This window comes from Pongo pygmaeus, chromosome 22 (assembly GCF_028885625.2).
Source record: "Pongo pygmaeus isolate AG05252 chromosome 22, NHGRI_mPonPyg2-v2.0_pri, whole genome shotgun sequence".
Taxonomy (NCBI): Eukaryota; Metazoa; Chordata; class Mammalia; order Primates; family Hominidae; genus Pongo; species Pongo pygmaeus.
In genome coordinates, this window is record NC_072395.2 from 44,469,953 (window position 1) to 44,478,520 (window position 8,568).

Here is an 8,568-nt window from a genome sequence, read left to right on the forward strand (position 1 = left end):
TCTCAGGCCTGCCTTCCACTAGCCATCTCCTGGACTTCCTCAGGATTGACCCTGGCATCCAGGGTTTCTCCCCTCCTGGCAGGCAGCACCCACACTCCAGGTGGGCTTCTTTCCAAGCAGAGTTACTTGCCTTGAGTTGGAGGGGTGGGGTGGAAAATCACCCCTTCCCCACAAGCTAACCACACTCTTCACAGAAAGGATTGCTCTGATGTGCCTATGGATCCTCCCTTTCCCCTTGACAGCCTGCAGTAAAGGAATGGGTTCCAGGTCAGAGAACTGGTCCCGCCACCTCTTTGCGAGTTATGTGGGGTTGCCTTTACTCCTCACTTTGAAATGTCAGCAGCTTGTCACTTGTCACTTATATTCTCGGTTTGAGGCTTCAGCTGACATCCTCAGACAAGAGTCTGTTATGGTCTTCCAAATCTAGGGGTCTGTAGATTGACCCCATAAGACCATATTTGTCCCAGTGATCATTTCATGGTTGGCTTGCTCTTTCTCCAGCATGAATGTGACATGATTAAAATTATGACTGCCCTTCATAAGGGTCATTCTGGCTGCCCTAAAGGGAGTTTGCTAGCATCTCTGGCTTCCATGCCTACTCAGTTAAAAACTTTCCATCTTTGTCCAGTTTTAACAGACTGAGATCTTGGCCAAGCCTAAAATCTGAGGTTCTCACCTATTATCTCCATGAATGAACAACAAATACTACCTACTTTGCTGATTTCTATGACTCAAATATCCTTTCATTAGCAAAATGCAGAATTACAGAATGGAAGCAGCTTGCATTTTGTTTTGATATGGACTTATTCATCAAATATTTATTAGAGTTGACTCCGTGCTGGCACTATGCCTGGACTGGAGGTTTAATAATGAATAAGACAGGCAAGGTTAAATTTGACGAAAGGACAGATGCGGTGCCTCATGCCTCTAATCCTAGCACTTTGAGAGGTCAAGGCAGGTGGATCGCTTAAGCCCAGGAGCTCGAGACCTGCCTGGGCAACATGGCAAGACCTCGTCTCCACAAAAAATACAAAAATTAGCTGGGCATGGTGGTGTGCGCCTGTAGTCCCAGCTACTTGGAAGACTGAGGTGGGAAGTTCCTTTATGTCTGGGAGGCAGAGGTTGCAGTGAGCTGAGATCATGCCACTGCACTCCAGCCTAGGAGACAGAGTGAGACCTTGTCTCAAAAAACAAATGGACAAAAGATACCCCTGTGAGCTAGCTTTCAGTTCTGGAGGAAAAAATTCTCTAGGAACTGAAAATCTTAACTTAGTCTCCATGATAACTGAATCTTACCTCTTGTAAAATTTGCCTTAATAGTATTTTTAATAGTTAAAGCATTTATAATTTTTATGTTGGATTTATTTTATTTCATTTTGGAACTTGGGTTCCAAAGGTAGATTTAATCATACTCCTCAATTTGTGGCACACTTAAAAAAAAGAATTACTTTATTGTGGTAAGAATACTTAACATGAAAGCTACCCTCTTAATACGTTTTCAAGTGTACAGTGCAGTATTGCTAAATATAAGTACAGTGTTGTACAGCAGGTCTCTAGGGCTCATTCATCTTGCTTAACTGACACTTTATGCCTGTTGATTAGAAACTTTCCATTGAGGCCGGGCATGGTGGCTCATGCCTGTAATCCCAGCACTTTGGGAGGCCGAGGCAGGTGGATCACCTGAGGTCAGGAGTTTGAGACCAGCCTGGCCAACATGGTGAAACCCCATCTCTACTAAAAATACAAAAATTAGCCAGGTGTGGTGGTGCGCACCTGTAATCCCAGCTACTCGGGAGGCTGAGGCGGGAGGATCACTTGAACCTGAGAGGTTGAGCTTGCGGTGAGCCAAGATCACACCACTGCACTCCAGCCTGGGTGAGATAGCAAGACTCTGTCTCAAAAAAAAAAAAAAAAGAAACTTTCCATTGATCTTTCCCTAGCCCTTGGCAACTACCGTTTCACTTTTGTATTCCATGAATTGGCCTATTTTAGATACTAATTTTAAGTGGAATCATGCCGTATTTGTTCTTCTGTGACTGGCTTATTTCACTTAGCATAATGTCTCAAAGTTCATCCATGTAGTCCCATATTGCAAAAGTTTATTCTTTTCTAAGGCTGAATAATAATATTCCACTGCGTGTGTATTCCACATTTTCTTTATCCACTCATTTGCTAATGGACAGTTGGGCTGTTTCTGCATCTTGGCTATTATGAATAATTCTGCAATGAATATGGCAGTGTTATGTTAATAACTCTTGGAGATTCTGGTTTCAATCCTTTTGGATCAATACCCATAAGTTGAATTGCTGGGTCATATGGTAGTTCTATTTTTAATTAATTAATTAATTAATTATTATTTTTTTTTTTGAGAAGGAGTCTTGCTCTTGCTGCCCAGGCTGATGTGCAATGGCACGATCTTGGCTCACTGCAACCCCCACCTCCTGGGTTCAATCGATTCTCCTGCCTCAGCCTCCTGAGTAGCTGGGATTACAGGCATGCCCCCAGCTAATTTTTTTTTTTTTTTTTTTGTATTTTTAGTAGAGATGGGGTTTCACCATATTGGTCAGGCTGGTCTGGAACTCCTGACCTCAGGTGATCCGCCCACCTTGGCCTCCCAAAGTGCTGGAATTACAGGCATGAGCCACTGCGCCCAGCCCTATCTTTAATTTTTTGAGGAACCTCTATGCTATTTTTCATAGTGGTTGCACCATTTTGCATTCCCATCTACAGTGTAAGAGGATTCCAGTTTCTTCATATCCTCACCAGCGCTTTTTGTCTTTTGTTTGATAATAGCCATCCTGACAGGTGTAAGGTGATATCTCATTGTGGTTTTGATTTGCATTTCTCTGATGGTTAGTGATACAGTTTGGATATTTGTCCCCACCCAAATCTCAGGTTGAATTGTAATCCCCAATGCTGGAGGTGGGGCCTAGTGGGAGGTGTTTGGGTTATAAGGGTGGATCCTTTATGGCTTGGTGCTATCTTCAAAATAGTGAAGGAGGTCTCACAGGATCTGGTTGTTTAAATGTTTGTGGCTTTGGGAGGCTGGGGTGGTGGATCTCTTGAGCCCAGGAGTTTGAGACCAGCCTGGGCAGCATGGTGAAACCCAATCTCTACAAAAAATACAAAAATTAGCTGGGTGTGGTGGTGCATGCCTGTGGGCCCAGCTACTGGAGAGGCTGAGGTGGGAAGATTGCTTGAGCCAGGGAATTCAAGGCTGCAGTGAGCCGAGATCGTGCCGCTGCACTCAAGCCTGGGTGACAGAGCAAGACCTTGTCAAAAAAAAAAAAAAAAAAAAAGTGTGTGGCACCTCCCCCGAATCTCTCCCACTCTTGCTCCCATTCTGGCCTTGTGATGTGCCTGCTCCCCCTTTGTCTTCTGCCATGATTGGAAGCTTCCTGGGCCCTCCCCAGAAGCAGAAACTGCTATGCTTCCTGTACAGCCTCCAGAACCGTACAATTAAACCCCTTTTCTTATATATAACCCAGTCTTAGGATTTCTTTATAGTAGTGCAAGAACAGCCTCACACAATTAGTGACATTGAGTGTCTTTTTGTTGGGCATTTGGATGGCTTCTTTGGAGAACTGTCTATTCAAGTCTTTAGCCCATTTTAAAATTGGGTTATCATTATTTTTTTGCTATCAAGTTGTAGGTAGTCCCTATGTATTTTGGAAATTATCCCCTTATCAGATGTATGGTCTGCCAACATTTCTCCACCCTGTAGATTGCCTTTTTTACTCTGTTGATTATTTGCTTTGCTTTGCAGAATTTTTTTAGTTTGGTGTAGAACCACTTATTTATTTCTGCTTTTGTTGCCTGTGCTTTTGGTGTCATAGCCATGAAATTGCTGCCAAGACTAATAGCATGAAGATTTCCCCTATGTGTTCTTCTACAAGTTTTATAGTTTAGGTCTAATATTTAAGTCTTTAATCCATTTTTAGTTGATTTTTGGGATAGTGTAAATTAAGGCTCCGATTTCATTCTTTTCCATGTGAATATCCAGTTTTCCCAACACTAGTTGTTGAGGAAACTTTTGTCATTATGTATTCTTGGCATCCCTGTCAAAGATCAGTTGACCATTATTTACAGATTCTGTTAAGTCTCTCTCTATTGTGTTCCACTGGTCTATATGGCTGTTTTCATACCAGTACCATATTGTTTTCATTACTGTAGTTTTGTAAAATATTTTGTAATCAGGAAGTGTGACACCTTCAGCTTTGCTCTTCATTTTCAAGATTAGTTTGGCTATTTGGGGTCTTTTTTGGCCTCAAATGAATTTTAGAATTGCTTTTTTTTTTAATTCTGTAAAAATGCCATTGCGGTTTTGATAGGGAATGCATTCAATCTGTAGATGACTTTGGGTAGCATTGGACATTTTAACAATATTAAGTTTTCTAATCCCTGACCATGGGAAGTCTTTCCATTTATTTGGATCTTCTTCAATTTCATTTATCAATGTTTTGTAGTTTTCTGTTTATAAGTGTTTCACCCCTTAGTTAAATTTGTTCCTAAATATTGAACGGGGTCTTGCTATGTTGCCTAGGCTGGTCTTGAACTCCTGAGCTCAAGCGATACTCCCACCTCAGCCTTTGTGACCTGCCCGCCTCAGCCTCCCAAAGTGCTGGGATTACAGGCGTGTGCCACTGCGCCTGGCCGATTTTTTTCTATTTTTTATTCTCTATATTGTCGATTTCTCCTCTAATTTTTATTATTTCATTTCTTCTGTTAACTTTGGGCATACTTTGTTCTTCTTCTAGTTTTTTTTTTTTTTTTTTTTGAGACGGAGTCTCGCTCTGTCACCCAGGCTGGACTGCAGTGGCACGATCTCGGCTCACTGCAAGCTCTGCCTCCCGGGTTCATGCCACTTCTTCTAGTTTTTTGAGATGTAAAGTTTGGTTGTTTGAGATGTTTTCTCTTTTTAATATAGGCATCCATTGCTGTAAACTTCCCTGTTAGTACTGCTTTTGATTCATCCCATAAGTTTTGGCATGTAGTATTTTCTTTATTTTTAATTTAATTTAGTTTTTTTCAGAGATGGAGTCTCACTCTGTTGCCCAGGCTGGAGGGCAGTGGTGCAATCATAGCTCACTGCATCCTTGATCTCCCTGGCTCTACAAATCCTACTGCCTCAGTCTCCCAAGTAGCTGGGACTACAGGTATTTGCCACAATGCCTGGCTAAATTTTGTTAGTTAGTTTGTTTTTGTACAGAAGGGGTCTCACTATCTTGCCCAGGCTGTTCCAAGACTCCTGGGCTCACACAGTCCTTCTGTCTTGGCCTCCCAAAGTGCTGGGATTACAGGTGTGAGCCACTGCACCCAGCTGGTATGCAGAATTTTCATTTCTATTCATCTTAAGATTTTTTTTGATTTACCTTTATTATTTTTTTTTTGAGACAGAGTCTTGCTGTCCCAGGCTGGAATGCAGTGGTGCAATTATGGCTCACTGAAGCCTCAGTCCTCCAGGCTCAAGCGATCCTCTTGCCTCAGCCTCCAGAACAGCTGGGACTATAGGCATACGCCACCACACCTGGCTAATTTTCTTCATTTTCTTTTCTTTCTTTTTTTTTTTTTTTCCAGTAGAGATGAGACCTCACTTTGTTGCCCAGGCTGGTCTTGAACTCCTGAGCTCAAGTGATCCTCCTGCTTTGGCCTCCCGAAGTGCTGGGATTACTGGCCTGAGCCACCATGCCTGGCCTCAGAGCTGTTTTTTTTTCTGCTATTGGCTTCTAGTTTTATTTCACTGTGGTCAGAAACGATACTTGGTATGATTTCAGTCTTCTTAAACTTGTTAAGACTTGTTCGTGACTGTTATGGCTTGAACGTTTGTCCCCTCCTAAACTTATATCTTGGAGATTTAATCACCAATGCAACAGTTTTGGGAAGGGAGGCCTAATGGGAGGTGTTTAGGTCATGAGGGCTTTATCCTTGTGAGTGGATTAATGCTGCACTTGAACGAGCTATTTGGAGTAGGTTCATTGTCTTCTGCACTTCTGCCATGTGAGGAACAGTGTTCTTCCCCTCTGAAGGATGCAGCCAAACTTCCCAGCACCTTGATCTTTCACTTCCCAGCCTTCACAGCTGTGAGAAATCAATGTCTATTCTTTACAAATTATCCATCCTCAGCTATTCTCATATAGCAGCACGACATGGATGAAGGCAGTGGCCTAACATTACAATTTACTCTGGAGAATATTCCATGTGCACTTGAAAAGGATGTGGATTCTGCTGCTGTTGGGTGGAATGTTCTGTGTATGTCTGTCAGGTCCATTTAGTGTACAGTGTTGTTCAAATCATTTGTTTCCTTATCAATAGTCTATCTGGATGTTCTATCCACTATTGAAAGTGGGGTATTGAAGTCTGTTACTATAATTGTATTGCTTTTTTTTTCCTTTTTACAAAGTAGCCAGAGGCTCGGATATTATCGTATTGCTTTCTCTCTTTAGTTCTATCAGCATTTGCTTTATATATTTAGGTGTTCTGATGTTGAGTGAATATTTATAATTGTTATGTCTTCCTAGTGAATTGGCCATTTTATCATTATATAATGTCCTTCCTTGTCTCTTATGACAGTTTTAAATTTTAACTCTATTTTGTCTGATCCAAGTATAACCACTTCTGCACTTTTGTTTACCAGTTGCATGGAAGATGTTTAAGGACACACATTGCTCTATGTGTGTCCTTAAATCTAAAGTGAGTTTCTTATAGACAGCATGTAGTCTTGTTTTTTAATCCACTCAGCCATTCTGTATCTTTTGATTAGGGAGTTTAATCAATTTATATTTAAAGTAATTATTTATAGGGAAGAATTTACTACAGCCATTTTATTGTTTTTTGTTTTTGCTTTTGTTTTTTGGGGTTTTTTTTGAAACAGAGTCTTGCTCTGTTGCCCAGGCTGCAGTGTGGTGGCATGATCTCCGCTCACTGCAACCTCTGCCTCCTGGGTTCAAGTGAGCACATCTGGCTAATTTTTGTAATTTTAGTAGAGATGGGGTTTCACCATGTTGGCCCGGCTGGTATCAAACTCCTGACCTCAAGTGATCTGCCTACCTTCGCCTCCCAAAGTGTTGGGATTACAAGCATGAGCCACCATGCCCAGCCTTATTAATTGGTTTGTGTTAGTCTTATAATTCTTTTGTCCATCTGTTCCTCTCTTGCTGTCTTCCTTTTTGTTTTGTTGTTTTTTTGTATTTATATGCTTTGATTCCTTCCTCTTTTTCTTTTGTGTAATTTTTACAGCTATTTTCTTTGTCATTATCATGGGGTTTACAAAAACAATCTTATGGTTAGAGCAGTCTATTTTAAGCTGATAACAACTTAAGTTCAATTGTATACAAAACATAATACTTTTATTACCCCCTACACATGCTTTATGTTGTCATAATTTACATGTACTTATATTATGTATCTATTAATGTATCTTTAACTATATGTATTTATAATGCTTTTGTCTTTTAACTTTTAAACTACAATTAAAAGTGATTTACCCACCACCACAACAGTATTGCAGTATTCCGTATTTGTCTTTGTATTTACCTTTACCAGTAAGTTTTATATTTTCTTATGCAACTGTTTTGCTGTTTTAGCATCCTTTTGTTTCAACTTGAAGATCTCCCTTTAGCATTTTTTTGTACGGCAAGTTTAGTGGTAATAAAATCTTTTAGCTTTTGTTTTTCATGAGAAAACTTCATTTTTCCTTCATTTTGGAAGGACTATTTTGCCAGGCATAGTATTCTTAGTTGACAAGTTTTTTTTTTTTTTTCCTTTCAGTACTTTGATTATATTACCCTATTCCCTTCTGGCCTACAAAGTTTCCACTGAGAAATCAACTCATAGTCTTATAGGGGCTCCCTTGTACATGTCCTTATACATTCTCCTCTTAATCATTCATTATCATTTATTATTATTAATATTATTATCATTTAGATAGGGCTCACTCCGTGGCCAAGACTTCAATGCAGTGGTGTGATAATAGTTCAATGAAGCCTCGAATGCCCGGGCAAAAGGGATCCTCCCATCTCAGCCTCCAGATTAGCTGGGACTACAGGCACAGGCCACAATGTCCCGCTAATTATTTTATTTTTCATAGACACAGGGTCTTGCTTTGTTGCCCAGGCTGGTCTCAAACTCCTGGGCTCAAGTGATCCTCCTGCCCTGACCTATCAAAGTGCTGGAATTACAGGCATGAACCACCACACCAGGCACTTCTTGACCATTTTTAAGTGTATAATTCAGTAGCATTAAGTATTTCATATTGTTGTTGAACCAGTCTCCAGACTTCTTTTCATCTTGTAAATCTAAAACTCTATACCCATTAAATGATAACTCTTCATCCCTCCCTTGCCTTAGCACCTGTCAGCCACCATTCCACTCTTTGTCTCTATGGATTTGACTACTCTGTTTATCTCATATAAGTGAAATCATATGATATTTGTCACTTAATTTTATTGTATTATAGAGATGGATCTCACTCTGTTGCCCAGACTGGAGTTCAGTGGCATGGTCATAGCCCCCTGCAGCCTTGACCTCCTGGGCTCGAGCAATTCTCTTGCCTCAGCCTCCCAAGTAGCT